This window comes from Trichosurus vulpecula, chromosome 3 (genome assembly GCF_011100635.1).
Source record: "Trichosurus vulpecula isolate mTriVul1 chromosome 3, mTriVul1.pri, whole genome shotgun sequence".
NCBI classification, from domain to species: domain Eukaryota; kingdom Metazoa; phylum Chordata; class Mammalia; order Diprotodontia; family Phalangeridae; genus Trichosurus; species Trichosurus vulpecula.
Genome location: NC_050575.1, coordinates 175035353 through 175050676, shown reverse-complemented (window position 1 = coordinate 175050676; position 15324 = coordinate 175035353). Strand labels below are relative to the sequence as shown.

At 37.6% G+C, this 15324-nt stretch overlaps 1 protein-coding gene across 4 annotated transcripts in view; it reads right to left on the bottom strand.

Annotated features, from left to right (window-relative positions):
• TRAF2 (TNF receptor associated factor 2) overlaps positions 1-15324 on the bottom strand; it is a 51910-nt gene that overhangs the window by 15267 nt on the left and 21319 nt on the right. The window lies entirely within an intron of this gene.

Sequence of the window (15324 nt, the reverse complement as noted above, 5' to 3'; positions counted from 1 at the left end):
GATAGCTGTAGCAAGGGAAAAGTATGATGAAAATCTGATCTTACTTAGATTTAAGGAGGAAAGAAGGATGATAAGAATGATGAAGAGAGCTCTCCCTCAGACTTTGCTGAAGAGGAAACAGAACCATCACCTCCTTTAAAATCCATCAAGAGATACTTTTAGAGCCAGCTATGGTAACAGTCAGAGATATAAGAACTTTATTTTTACATGCTCCTTCACTTTCAGCAAATTTCCTAGAGTAATAAACCTTGTGACTGTCCTCAGAAGAAGCAGGTCTCTCATACCATCAACAGCCTAGAGAGGCAGTCAAGGAAAACATTCTCCTTTTCTCAAAGTGTCTGTTTAACTTCCTGCTGGATTTTTCGCTATCTGGACTCCCTCTCATATCTACATCACTCAAGCACACACCAGGCACGCTTTTCATCTGCTATCTAATATCGTCATTTCCTCTTCGAGGTGTTCAATTTAGCTCACAGTGCCAAGCCACTGAAGACCAAATAACAAATTCTCAAATGTGCCCATTGAAGGGGAACATTAAACTTAAAGAATATAACTTCTTTTTGACTTTCATTTTAAAAGGTCCAACTCACTAGACTGCTCCTTGCCTTTATCACTTTCCTAACCATCCTAGCCCAGGCCAGCTGTCTTGAAGACATTTAAGATGATTTTAGACAAAAGGAGTCAAGGAAATAAGGTTGAGTCAATGCAACTTCAACTACTGAGGAGAAAAAAATCCCTCCATATATTCATACTACTGACATTAGGTTAGGAACATTAATATATTTAGGTTAGGCACTGCACTCTAAATCTTTGCTGCCATTCTCTACCTATTCCTGTTTGCCCGCCTGCTTTTCTCAAATTTGCTTTATTCCAAGCATTTTAAAATTTCCTCCATTTTGCCACCAAGCTAACTATACAGGTACTAATATTTCTTTAAAAAAATTTCTTCATAAAACATTTCCCCCCCATTCATCTAGTGTGTATTACCTTACTGTGATAGGCACTGTGAATAAATTTCTTAAAGGCAGGATACTTACAGTCCCCGTCCTAAAGGAGTTTACAACCTACCCAAAGAGACAAGTATACTCATGTGAAAAGGCTAGAAAAATAATGCAAGGCAATATACAGGGTACCCCAAAAGTCTTAGGGCAGTTTTAAAACTAGGGGTGAGAAGGTGGGAGGGGGGAAGTGCAGTAAGACTTTTGGGATACCTTGTATAAGCAAGTGCAATTCAGCATGGTAGAGTTTTAAACTTCCTGAGGACTAGGACTACAAATAGACTATTTTCTTGTTTTAGCCACAGTGCGTACCACAAGAATGGTCACATGGTAATCAACACATTCGATGTAAGCAGCCTAATAAAGATATTCCACAAACATGGCATGCTCTGTGTCAACAAACAGGGACAGCACTAACCATAGCATCTGAAAGGACAACTAGATATTGCCATGGCTTATAGAAAAACTATAAAAATGTGGTTCCATGCAAGCTGGTAAAGCCCTTGAATTCTACTTTATTCCATAAGCTCACCAAACCTCTAGAAACAAGCTCCAGAGTTGGCAGCAGTGGTACACAAAGACTGAGGGACCACTGAACCTATAGGGTGAGCACCTCCCTTATGTTATCTCATAAAAAATGCCCTTTCAGGCTATAAAAATGTTCATACCCTTTGACCCAGCAATACCACTTCTAGGGCTGTATCCCAAAGAGATCACAGAAGTGGGAAAGGGTCCCATATGTACAAAAATATTTCTAGTGGCTCTTGTTGTAGTAGCAAAGAATCAAGGGGATGCCCATCAATTGGGGAATGGCGAACAAGTTGTGGTATATGAATGTAATGGAATACTATTGTGCTGTAAGAAATGGGGAAGATATGTACTTCATAATAACTTGGAAAAACCTACAAGATATAACGCTGAGTGAGCAGAGCAGAACTAGGAGAACATTATACACAACCACAGATATATTGATTCTGTGAGGACTAACCTTGACAGACTTGGCTCTTCTCAGCAATACAAGAAAACTCCAAAGGACTCATGATGGAGAGAGCTATCTACATCCAGAGGAAGAACTATGGAGTCTGAATGCAGATTGAGGCAAACTATTTGCTCTCTTTTTTTTCCTCTTTTGTTTTTGGTTTTGTTTCTTCTTTCTCATGATTCATTCCATTGGTCATAATTCTTCTTTACAACTTGAATATTGTGTAAATAAGTTCAATGTGAAGTTATATGTAGAAGATATATCGGATTCCATGCCATCTAGGGGAGGAGGGGGCTAGCGGGAGGAAGAAATTCTGGAACTCAAAATCATGCGGAACTAAGTGTTGTAAACTAAAAATAAAAAATCTTAATAAAAAAAATGCCCTTTCAGCTTCACATGCTATCTGAAAGGTCTGAGGCAAAGGTGGATGGCTGATACTGCTCTTGTATTAGTATAGTCCATACTTCTTATGTGATGACTTTCCAATGCCATATCAAATGGTATCAAATATGAGCAGTATACATATATCTTTTTGAGTTCTTGGTAAATGCTTTTACAATTTGAAGGTAAGTCTATCAATATCATAACCCTAAGTAAAAGTTAATGAAATAGTCTAGACAAGGAAAACTGTTTTGATTTTTATTTAATTGAAGCATAAAATACAATTATACTGAGTAAGTAAAGCCAAAATGCTTTCATCATCAAACAAATTTATGTATCTTCCTCTCCTAAGGCAATTGCCTGGTGGCCCTCCATTCCCAAGCCAAGACTGACCATACTAGTACCAGACTTAGTGCAGACACCTACTGGCTTTAGTCCTCCCCTACTGCTGTTCAGAATTCCTGAACTCAAATGATCTACCACCTCAGCCTCTCCGGCAGCAGGAGTTACAAGAGTGTACCACTATATTTGATCCCAGCTCTTTTTTCAATGATACTTTCTTTGATGTTGTTGTGGTCATTATTCCACTTACTTCATTCACTCTAAGTGACAGAAATACTCCCAAGTTTCTCTGTATACTTCATGTCATTTCGCATGGTACAATAATATTTCATTACATCAGAGGCTCTTATCTTGGGGTCACAAATAAATACCAATACAACTGGTTTCTTTTGTAACCTTAAATATTTTATTTCATGCCCTTAAAAACTTTGGCTCCATAGGCTTCACCAGACTGCCAAAGGAGTCCTTCACAATAAAAAAGTTAAGAACCCCTACATTACATAAATGCACTGCAATTTATTTAAGCAATGCTCAAAGAAAGGCATTCACTTTGGCAGTAGTTTTTTTCTACCACAAAAATTCTGCTACAGATATTTTTGTATATATGAGACCTTTACTTTTGTGTCTGATTTCCTTGGGACACATGACCAGTAGTGATGCTAATGGATCATAGAACATGAAAGGTTTAATGACCTTTCTAATAGAAGTCCAAATGCTTTTACAGAACACCTTCACACTTCTACCAACAGTACATAATACAATCAAGATTTCCAGAGTTGCAAGAGAATTCAGTAGTTACCTACCTATCTAGAGTCCAACCTATATTCAAAGAAACTTATCGTAGCAGAAAGATACCTGCTTCTATAACATACCTGACAAATTGTCAACCATATTTTGCTTGGTTTCCTCCAATGAAAAGGAAACTACCACCTTCCACAGTGGCCCATTCTTCTTCTTAGCTGTTTTAACTGTTAAGAAGTTTTTCTTGACATCAAACCTAAGTTTGGCTCCTTGAAATGTTTACTGATTGCTCTTGGTTCTGCCCTCCAGGATCAACCAAACCCAGAACCTCTGATTCCAAATCAAGGGCTTTATCCACAGTACCACACTGTCAGCAAGCACTGTAAGGGACTGCAGAGAAATAATTCCAACCCCTCATTTCATTTATAAGATAGGAAAATAAGGCACAGAGACACTGTATTCCACAGTCATATAATTTTGGTCCTTTGTCATCTTTGCCCAGCTAATGGGTGTGATGCAAGGTGAAATCACAGGAATGTTTTAACAGGAACTTCTCTTATAATTAATGATTTGGAGGGAAAAGGCCCTAAGGTTCAAAAAAATTTCTAGCAGTATTTTTTGTGGTGGCAAAGAACTGGAAATTGAGGGGATGCCCATCAATTGGATAATGGCTTAACAAGCTGTGGTATGATTATGATAGAATACTACTGTGCTAAGCAATGACAAGCAGGATGGTTTTAGAAAAACCTGGGAATATTAATATGAACTGATGCAAAGTTAAGTGAATAAAACCAGAAGAACATTATATACAGTAACAGCAATACTGTAAAGATTGATCAACTGTGAAAGATTTAACTACTCTGATCAAGACAATGATCCAAGACAAGTCCAAAGACCTGTGAAAAATGCTATCCGTCTCCAGAGAGAGAATGGATGAACTGAGTACAGATTGAAGAACAAATTTTCTGTTTCTTCCTATTATTATTATTGTTAACAACATGACTAATATGGGAATGTCTTGCAAGACTTCATGTGTATAACTGATATCACATTGTTTGCTTCCTCAATGGATTGGGGAGGGGCTGAAGGAAAAGATTTTGGAATACAAAAGTTTTTTTAAATGAATGTTAAAAATAAAGAAAAAAATTAGTGATTTGAAACTTTTACATGGCACTTGTAAAAATCTTATTTTCGCTATGTTTTTAGTTTATACATCAGTAAAAATCTTATTTTCACTATGTTTTTAGTTTATACATCACATTACTGAACATCTCCCTACCTTCTCTACAAAGCAAACCATCCATTGTAAAAGAGTTTTTAAAAGAGGAAAAAAAGCACTTCACCAAAACTAAGCAACACCTTGACTGTGTTTGACAGTGTATGTAATACACCATACCTATAATCTCCCACCCCTGTAATAAAGGGAGGAAAGCACAGTTTCTCAACTCTTCTCCTTAGACAAGTTTGGTTATTATAATTATCTAGTATTCAATTTCTTTTCCTTCCTATTCTTTCCAAATCTATTGTTTTCCTGCTTCTGTTTAGAACAATTCACATAAATCTTCCAATTTCTCTTATTACACAGATATAGTCCATTATGTTTATATGCCAATTTTTTTCCCATTCTCCAAGTAATGGGCATCTACCATCTGTTTCAAGTTCTTTGCTGCCATAAAAAGTGGCACTAGGATTCCTTGGGGATATATGGGTCCTTTCTGTCTTTGACTTCCTTGGGGGTACATACCTAGCAGTGGGATCTTAGGGTCAAAGAGCGGGCCATTTTATCTATTTTTTTATAATAATTCCAAATTATTTCCTGGAATTATTGTGCCAAATTCATGATTCCACCAGCAATGTATCAGTGTGTCTTTCTTTCCATAACCTCTTCAACAACGACTAGTCCTATCTTTTTCATCTTTGGCAATTAACAGGTCTGAGGAGACCTTGGAGTCATTTTGATTTGCATTTCTCTTATCAGTGGTTTGGAGCGATTTTTCATAAAGTTGTTAATAGTCTGAACTTCTTTTGATAGTTATTTGCTCATATCCTTTGACCACTTATCCATTGTGGAATAGCTCTTGGTCTTATTTTTTGTTGTTTGCTGTTCAGTCATTTCAACCATGTCCAACTCTTCATGATCCCGTTTGGGGTTTTCTTGACAAAGATACTGGAGTGGTTTCCCTTTCCTTCTCCAGCTCATTTGACAGATGAGGAACTGAGGCAAACAAGGTTAAGTGACTTGCCCAGGGTCAAACAGCTACTAAGTGTTTGAGGCTGGATTTGAACTGAGGTATTCCTGACTCTAGGCCCAATAGTCTATCACTAGCTGCTCCTTGGTCCAGATTTGTGTTAATTCCCTATTTATCTTGCATATCAGGGATATCTGATGCAAAGGATTTTTACCCCAGGTAAGAGTTTCCCTTATTATCCCTGCTACATTGATTTTGTTTCTGCAAAAGCTTTTCAATGTTATGAAATTTAAAAAAAAAGTTTTATCTTCTCTATTCCTCATTTGGTTAAGAATCCTGCCATCTTGGTGCAAAGTACTTAATCTTATTCTCTTCTAATTTTTAAAAATGGTGTTATCTTTAAAATATAAGTCCAGTATTAATATCTATTTTGAGTTTATTGTAGTATATGGTGCAAGATATTGGTCTAAATCTAATTTCTGCTAAACTGCTTTCCAGTCTTTACATCAGACAAATGAATGTTGACAGTTTGCACTTCTTTATTTTTTCTTTCTTTTTTTTTTGGAGGGGGAAAGGTAGGGCAATTGGGGTTAAGTGATTTGCCCAAGGTAAACAGCTAGTAAGTATGTCAAATGTCTGAGGCTAGATTTGAATTCAGGTCCTCCTGACTCCAGGGCCGGTGCTCTACTCACTGCACCACCTAGCTGCCCCGGGCACTTCTTTAGAAAATTGCCTGAGAACAGTTTGTTTTCACACAGACATGGAACTGAATGTGACATATATTTTAGAAGATAAGGAAAACAAGTTTAATTAGAAGACTTGAATTCGAGTACTGAGAGAAGATAAAGAAGTAAGTAGTGTGCTAGGTGATGGATGGTGCTAAATGCCAACATTAAAAGCTAAATATGTTTTAACAGATAATCTTAGTATTTGTCTTGTTAAGCAAGAAAATCAACTAACCAATCAAGAAGCATTTATTAATCGATTACTATGTTCTAGGTACTGTGCTAAGTGTTCAGGATATAAAAAGGGGCAAAAAATATCCCTTGCCTCAAGGAATGTGCATTCTAATGGAGAGAACATGAAAATAAATAGATATATGCCATATACAGGCAGATTAAATGGAAGGCAACCTTAGAAGGGAAGGTTCTAGCAACTGAAAGGGACCAAGAAAGATCTCATGAAGAAGGCAGTATCTAAGATGAGTCTTGAAGGAAGCCAGGGATTGATTATTCTAGGAGGTGGAGATAGAAGGGAAAACATGGCAGACAGTCAGTATAAAGGCAAAAGATATGGAAGATGTATGTCATGTTCAAGGAGCAGCAAGTACACCAGTACAGCTGATCATACAGTGCACTAGAGGAGGGTACTGGTTTTACTTATTTTTATGTTCTCCAACAAAATACAGTTTGGTATGTATTATTTTTACATTGAGAATCTGCTAATTAGGGAACACACCCTATTCTATGACTGGTGACTCTGACAGTATTGACATACCATGCAGTATGTAATTATCTATGTGAAAAAGGAGACAAGAGGTCCAACCACTCATATGAAGACTGGAGATAACACCCTGCATGCATGAGTTTCTACATCATACCAAAGTATTGCTTTTCCAAAGGCCCAAGAGCTCAATGAAACAAGAAAGGCCTTGTCTAGACTGAAACATCACCTGAAGATATCCCCTTTCCTTGATATGTAACTTTTACCAAGGTTCAAGTATTAAGCTTTCAAATATTCTAATATAATATACAAATTGGGTATGTGGCAATTTTAAAACAGAAAATTTTAACTAAAGGCATCACACTGAATTCTGGAAATTAACTAGGCTCATAGGCAAGGAAGCCTATTACAGGGCTATATATTTTGTGTAATATTACAGTGTTTTGTTTTAAGAGAAACAGATACACTGCAAAAAACATTTACTTTGTTGGATAAACCAAATCAATTGTCTCAAAAAATGACAGGTGCTTTTAAAAAGCCATTCTTCAGGAACTGTAGAGGAAACCACCTGGGCCCACCTGAATGCATATGACCAGAAGGGAAACCAACCTAATATTTACATCTGACACCAATACCAGTAATTTCTGTGAAAACTGATGCAGTATTTCAGAAAATTCTTTGCTGCTTTTGAGATTGCTTTTTTTTTTTTTTATAAAAAGATGGTGGACATCTTTACTTGCTAGATGAGCCTTTTCTGACCTTATTACCTCCTTCATCATTTTTTCTGCATTCAAAAGCAGAATGGAATAAATTTAAATATTGACTATCTGGGGCTTTCCCTAATATTAGTGTTTATTCTCCAATGATACCCAATTGGTTCAGCACTTATTTTACTCATGAGTTATAAGACCTAAGGGGATTTTTCAGGGCTTCTTTGGAGAACAATCTGACTGACTTTGAAAGGAACATGCCAGAAAACACAGATTTGGTTTACTCTTGTATTACTCTACAGTTTTAAGTATCCACAAATATGCTCACTGAGTATTTTCATTCCATGTGAATTAACACAGCTGCTAAGAGCAAAGATTAGATATTTTAGGAGTAAGCAATATATATAAAAATCCCAGAGAATGACTAATATATCCTATGTTGTAATCTCTTTTCTAAGCACTTGGTCTATTCAATCTCACACCCTGTCAGCCCTTGGGATATACCTGTCATAGTGTAGGGTTTGGACTAACTTTTGAGATCTAGTATCTAAATACCATTTGCTTTTCCTCCAACTGTCTTTTCTTCACACCCAGTTCTGGGGCTTTCATCTTTGGGGCACGACAGTCAAATCCACAAACCCATTAACATTAATGAGGTAGGTCTACAATCTGTTCAGCCTCCCTGGCAAAGTATCCCAAGTGTAGCTAGAAATAAGGCAAGGGCCCTAGCCTCTAATCAACCTACCAATAGTGGCTTGCAATTAAAATCCTGTTACAAAGGGCGTGTCCAAATAGAAAGGAAAGCTTCTGGTAAATCTTTCCTGAAAGCACTTAAAAACTCTAATGCCATTAAGTATGAAATTACATTCATTAAGTATTCCTAAATTTACAATAGCAGCACTGAAGACCAAGAGGCATTATAGTAAAATCTGTATTGACAGAAACTTTAAAGGCTAATCAGGGAATCTCAAAATCAATTTTAGTAATATCTACGTTACCAAAAAACCTAAGTCTATAATAGAAGAGTTCAATCTTGCCACCAAAACATGAGTGGAAAAATCACTATGAGTCCTACAAATAATATACTTAGTGGGGTAGAGGTATGTATATATGAAATGGGAAGTATTTCTTTAAATATTTTGGGGAAATTCTCTTCTCCAAAACCACTTTTCTACCAATTTCAGAAAAACTCTGGAAAATATTAGCAATTTCTGAAACAGTAGCATAAAACCTAAAATATACGATTCATTTTACTTAGAAAGCCTGAATTCTGGGCTCCAATACATTATGTAAACCTAAACCAATGTTGTTCTGCAACCTGGATTTAACAACACATGTTAATTCTCTCAGTCTGGTTTTGCTTCTTGGCTTTAATAAATAAAATTTCTTCAGCAATTCTAAATGGCCAAAGACTAAACCATACAAATCCAATTTCCCACTGAGCTGATTTAAATCCTGTATCACTATGGATTTAGAAAAACTGCTTTGCTGTCTTAATCCCTAGATGAATCTAGAGTTCTTACACTGTAGCAGATACCACTGCCTTGTCCTTCCTACCTGCCAAGAAACCCTGTGACTACTTTATAACTAAAAGGAAGTTCCTATTTTTTTTCTCATCAGCCTTACCTAGATTAAACATCTGAGTCATCAATATTTCATTCAATTACAGTCAATTTTAACTGAGGTAAATGTAAGCATCATACTTCCAAGTCTCAAATGAGAACAATTTAACTTGATTTATAATTTCAGAGACTATTAATTTTTCCATATCATACATGGATTTTTAAAACTGTTCTTTATTCTATCAATGGTTAAAAACAATCTGCGTCATCTTTTGCTAAATACTTTGGTAAAGGTTTCAGAGAAAAGAAAAAACCCGACATTCAAAAGCCAAATGGGATTTTTTTTTTTACTTTAATTCAAGTACTTTACAGTTTTCCACAGCTTACCAAACAATTCAGGCAGCTGGGAATTAAGAGTAGAAACAGATGTATTCTGAGCAACCTAAAGAGAATATAAATTTTGCTAGCTTTAAGAAGTAAAAGGAAATGTTAGTGCCAGAAGGGAGTTTTGTTTAAACTTTATCTATGAGTATTTCATCTCTTTTCTGGCCCTGTAACATTTGCTAATTTTAAAAGTCAGTGATAAGGCTTTATCATTCAAATCAAAGGCTAACCAGATGAGGAGTCCCTACAGAAACACTCTGCCCTTTTCAAATGAACAAACAATGACTCCTCTTAGGTACTTTCCGAGGCTGTTCTCAAATGGCACAACTAGGGACTTTCCACACTGCATGCCTGGCAGGAGTTACGATTACAGCCCACAGCCCACAGCCCACATTTTTTGGCTGCGGTCTGTGGAGTGAATCTATGGAGACAGTTTCTACAAAGCTGCCCAACCACTAAATACACTTGTGTTCAGGACTTTCATATATAGTCTCCAGTACAGGCTGAGAAAAGCTGAAAAAAAGAGAAACTGGTAAAACACTGTAACTAGTCCCTCCTCACACAGTCTCTCCATTTATTTGCCCTCATGCAAATGGCAGCACCACACATCACTCAGACTTTCTGGTCAGAGAGCCATACCAAACTGGGTAGAGAGAAGGTTAGGATATTTCAAACATCCAAGCTAGGTCAGATTCCGTTTCATGATAGCCCAGATTGTACCCTACCTCATTTCCAATTTAAATGTATTTGTATTTAAGCAAACAATCAGACAGGTGATCCCAATAACCTTTTCCTTCTATCCTCTGATACAATTAAGGACAAATGGGAATAAAAATAATACCTGTAGTAGTTACCTCAAAGAATTGTTGTGAGGTGAGGCTCTAATGAGATACTACATAATGCCCTTTGATAATGTTAATTTATCATTAATCTAAGACTGATTATTCTTTTATTTCATTCACTGGCTCCCAATTATCGGCACTTCTTCCTCTAACTAGGGATCACATACCTCTTCATTTAATTGTGCGCCTTTTTAATAAATACATGGGGTAGGATCTTTAACCTAGACTACAAGCACTTTTATATTGATAATATTATACAACAAAATAAATTTAAAGATTTCAGATATTAATTGGGGCACCGCATAAAAGGAGCTGACTGCTATCAACTGGTAGTTATTTTTAGCATGTTTTCCCAAGACCTTAAAATTATATATAAATGCACAATATAGCCATTAAATGGCTTATAAACTCTTCTCCACTGGGATAAGCTTTGTTTTCCAAGGAGACACTAGGCATGTCCATAAGCTCCCTGAGGAGAAGCAAAAAGAAGACAAGAGATCACCACTTCCAGAGAGCAAAAAAATGGGCTTAGCTAGGGCCAGTCAGACATACTGCCTCAAATGTAGTAGGTGCTTAAGGAGTCTTAAGGTCTTTGATCCACCTGCTGTGTGTTCCTTGTTTTGTGCCCCCAAACATCAATCATTCCTCCTCATGGGTGAAGTATTTTACTTAGAACAAGAATCAAAGATCACTAAAAGAGAGGTAGTAGTGTCATGGAACAGAAATGGACTAGAATTCACAAGACCTTAATTGGAGTGGTTCCCCCATTTACTAGTCATGTGACCTTGAGTAATTCCCCTGGCCTGAGAATCAATCTCCTCAGAGTAAAATGGCAATACTGAAGCCTACCTTGCCTGACTCACACAGATCTTGGGAAGTTTGGATTAATGAACATGAAATCACTTTGTATACAAATGTATCATTGTTACAATTATTACAAAAATATTTGTCAGAACTGCAGTAGAAAAACACTATAAGCAATGCTGTAGCCCAAACTGGGAAGTTTCTCCAAAGCACAGACTCTACATTTTATTTCTGAAAAGCAAGTTATGATTGTCTAAGTTGTCAAAATTTCATACCTAACTCAAAGGAGAATGGAAATTATGCCTACAAACCACCAGATTTGACTTCACATTGAAATTTTTTTGGAGTATTTAAAAGCAGGACTGTTGTGATTAACCTCTAAGATCTAAGGAAATAATAAGGCTTCAGGCCAATAATTATTGAAAAGCTTAAATATCTACCAGTTTCAACCTTTTACTCACTGAAATGGAAATTTTCTGCCAAATTTTTTAAAATTACCAGAACACAGAAGGATTTAAATAATGATAGGCCTTACTTTTCAATATTAGCTACACACACACACAGTTTAGCCACAACCAAATGAATCCTGATACTACTCCATTTTGGTACTTTGCCAGTGGATAGTCTGTAAGGCAGGCCTGTTATGCCAGCTGACACTGACTCTCCTCTCCCTCTGGCCCCTAACAGGGTCAAACACTAAAAGGACATTTGATAGAATGTAAGCTCTTTCAGGACAGATTTTTGTTTCATATTCGTTTTTCATATCCCTGCTCCTTCCCCTAGCACAGTGTCTGGCACATGGTAGGCATATAAGAAATGTTTGCTTGCTTCAATGAATTGTAAATGTTGAAAGTCTACATAAGAAAAGCTAGTCATTCTTAGTGCAAAACTATGTTTCCTTTAAGGAATGAATACACATATTTTAACTATACTCTCAATTTCATGTGTTTTAAAAAGACAAAGAAAGCCCTTGTTTGAAACTGTTGCTATATAACTGAAGTGATACACCACACCAAGAAAACAAAGCTCCAGTAATACATAAAAACAACTATCAAATTCCCAGGATAAGAAAAGTTACTGTACACATTCCCAACAACTTGAATTCTCTGAGTAGGTAATATTTTTTTTTGACTTACAGGCTCAAGAGATTGTTGATATTTTACCTGGAGCTGTCAATAACTTAGTATGTTGACTATGTACACTATAAATTGATATTAACAAACTTCAATCAGGCCCTGCAGCAAGACAAACCTCTGTATTTCTCCTTGATTACCTCCCTCATTCCTCACAGAAGCTCATCCAAACTCTCATTTCTCCTCAAGCTTTCCATACTTTCCCTCTCTCCTCAACACTTCTACCTCTAACAAGCCTCAGCTGAGGACCTTGCTTCTTACCTAATAAAAAATGAGACCATTTGGCTCTCTTCTTATCCCCTTATGTTCACCTCAAAACCCCTTAACATTATTCCCTAGTTATTCCTCCTCTCCCTTAGTCTCTGATAATGAGGTATGTGCCCTTGATCGCACCTCCTCCTCTCTTCCTCAGCATGGTGCCTCCTCCATCATCCTTCTTTTCTTTAAATTTCAACCTTTTCCCATCTCCTGATTCCTTCCTTCCTGCTTTCAAACATGTCTAAGTCTACTCCCATCACTAAAAAGAGAAGGGAAGGGAATAAGTATTTATTAAGCACCTACTATGTTCACTGTACTAAGTGCTTCACAAATATTATCTCATTTGATTTCACAACAACCCTATTCATATCTCCATTTTACAATGGAGGAAATTGAGGCAAGCACAGGTTAAGTGACTTGCCCATACACATTAAGTATATGTGCCCATCTTCCTGATTCCAGATCCACTGATCTATCCACTGAGCCACCCAGCTTCCTCACTAGACCTTAGCACTCAGCTTTAAGCTGACATCCTAAATCTCTCCTTTCTTCCTCAGCTCAACTAGAGAAAGCCATCTCCACTTACTGCCTCCATTTCCTTTCTTCTCATTTCTTCCTCAAACCCTTTGTATCTGGCTGTCAACCTCATCACTAAAATGAAATGTCTCTCTTTAAAGTGACCAATGATCTAAATTGTCACATCTGATGGTCCTCATCCTTCTTGATCCCTCTGCTGCATCTGACACTGTTGGTCACATCTCTCCTCCTGGACACTCTCCACCCCCCACAGGCTTTTGTGACTCTATGCTCTCAGCCTCCTATGCTGGCTCACCATCCATACCCTCACTGTGTGTGTTCCCTAGGGCTCCATTCTTGGCTCTTTTTTCTTCTCTCTACTCTCTCTCTCTCTCTCTCTCTCTCTCTCTCTAGTGATCTCATCAGTTCCCATGGATGTAATTATCATCTCTATGCAGATGACTCACAGATCTGTATGCCTAGCCCTACTCTCTTCCTTGAGCTTCAATACCACATCACTAACTACCTACTGAACACTTCAAACTAGATGTCCTTGTTAATAACAAATTCAGCAACATGTAAAACAGAACTCATTATCTTTCTCTCCACACCCACCCCTTTTTCCATCTTCCCAATTCCTGTCCAAGGCACCATCATTCTTTTAGTTTCCCAGGCTTATAATCTTGGATTTATCTTCACTTCCCCCCACCACATGCACCAAATTTTCCTTTTTTTTTAAACTTCCCCATGTCTTGTATCTAATCCTTTTTCTCTATTCAATACAGCTATCACCTTAGTTCAGGCCCTCACTGCCTCTTGACCAGATAATTTTAATAGCCTGCTAATTGTTCTCTTTGCCTCAAATTTCTCCTCACTCCAGTCCACCCTCCACATAGCTACCAAAGTGATTTTCCTTGCCCAGAGACCTGATCATGTCACTCCCTTACTCAATAAGCTCCAGTGGCTTCACAGTTCTATTTTTCCAGCATCACTGACATTATTCCCTATCCCTGCACTCTTTGATTTAACCAAATTGGCCTTCTCTCTACTTCTTATATATGGTACTACATCTCCCATCTCTGTTCTCTTGCACTGGTCACCCCAAATGCCTGGAATGTACCCTCTTCCTAATTCTACACCTCACAAAATCCCTCTCTTCCTTCAAGACACGGATCCAGCACCCCCTTTCAAAAGAGGCCTTTCCTGATCCTGAGTACTGGTGTTCACTCCCTCCCTAATTACCTTGCATTTAACTTATTAGTATTTATTATTGTTATATTTATTCTGTAATTACTTATGTGACAGGCAGTGTTGTATAATGGACAGAGCTGGGCTTAAAGCCAGGAAGGCTTGGGTTAAAGTCTTCCCTCTGTTTTACATTGACTGTGTAACCCTGGGAGAGTTACTTGACCTTTCTATGCTCTATGCAACAATTCAAGCCTATATACTACAGAGAAGGTGCCAACCTGATTGGCAGAGGGAGTTTTCTCACCCAGGAGTTACCTATACCAATGCAATCAAATAGTGAGTTCAATCTAATCCTTATCCCTATCTGCTGTCTTCAGGATAAGAGGAATGCCATTCCACTAGTTCCCTTAACTGGCCCCTTCACCTGAACTGCCTAACACCTAGCAATGTTAATAACTCCCCAGAATTCATTCTTCAGTGATTAACAAACCATCTTCTAGTTACACCCAACCCACCACCCCAGTGATGCTGAAGGTTTTCCCATCCATTGTTCAAACCCCTTTTCTGTCACCAATAGCCCACTCCCTTATTCCCATCCTCCTCAACCCAACCACCCCAATATGTTACTCTAAAGCTACCAGAGACTGTGCTCTTTGGCACATCTGCTTCACAGGTAACAAACCTGCTTTTATCTAAAATTTTCTTTCCCATCCTATCTTCTGACTCTCTCTGAGACACGACTCCACCTTGATGATGCAGCCTCACTGGCTACCCTTTCTAGCACTGGTTGCACGTTTATTCATTCCCCTGACTCATGGGTCAAGGTAAAGGATTTGGAATACGTACGCCCT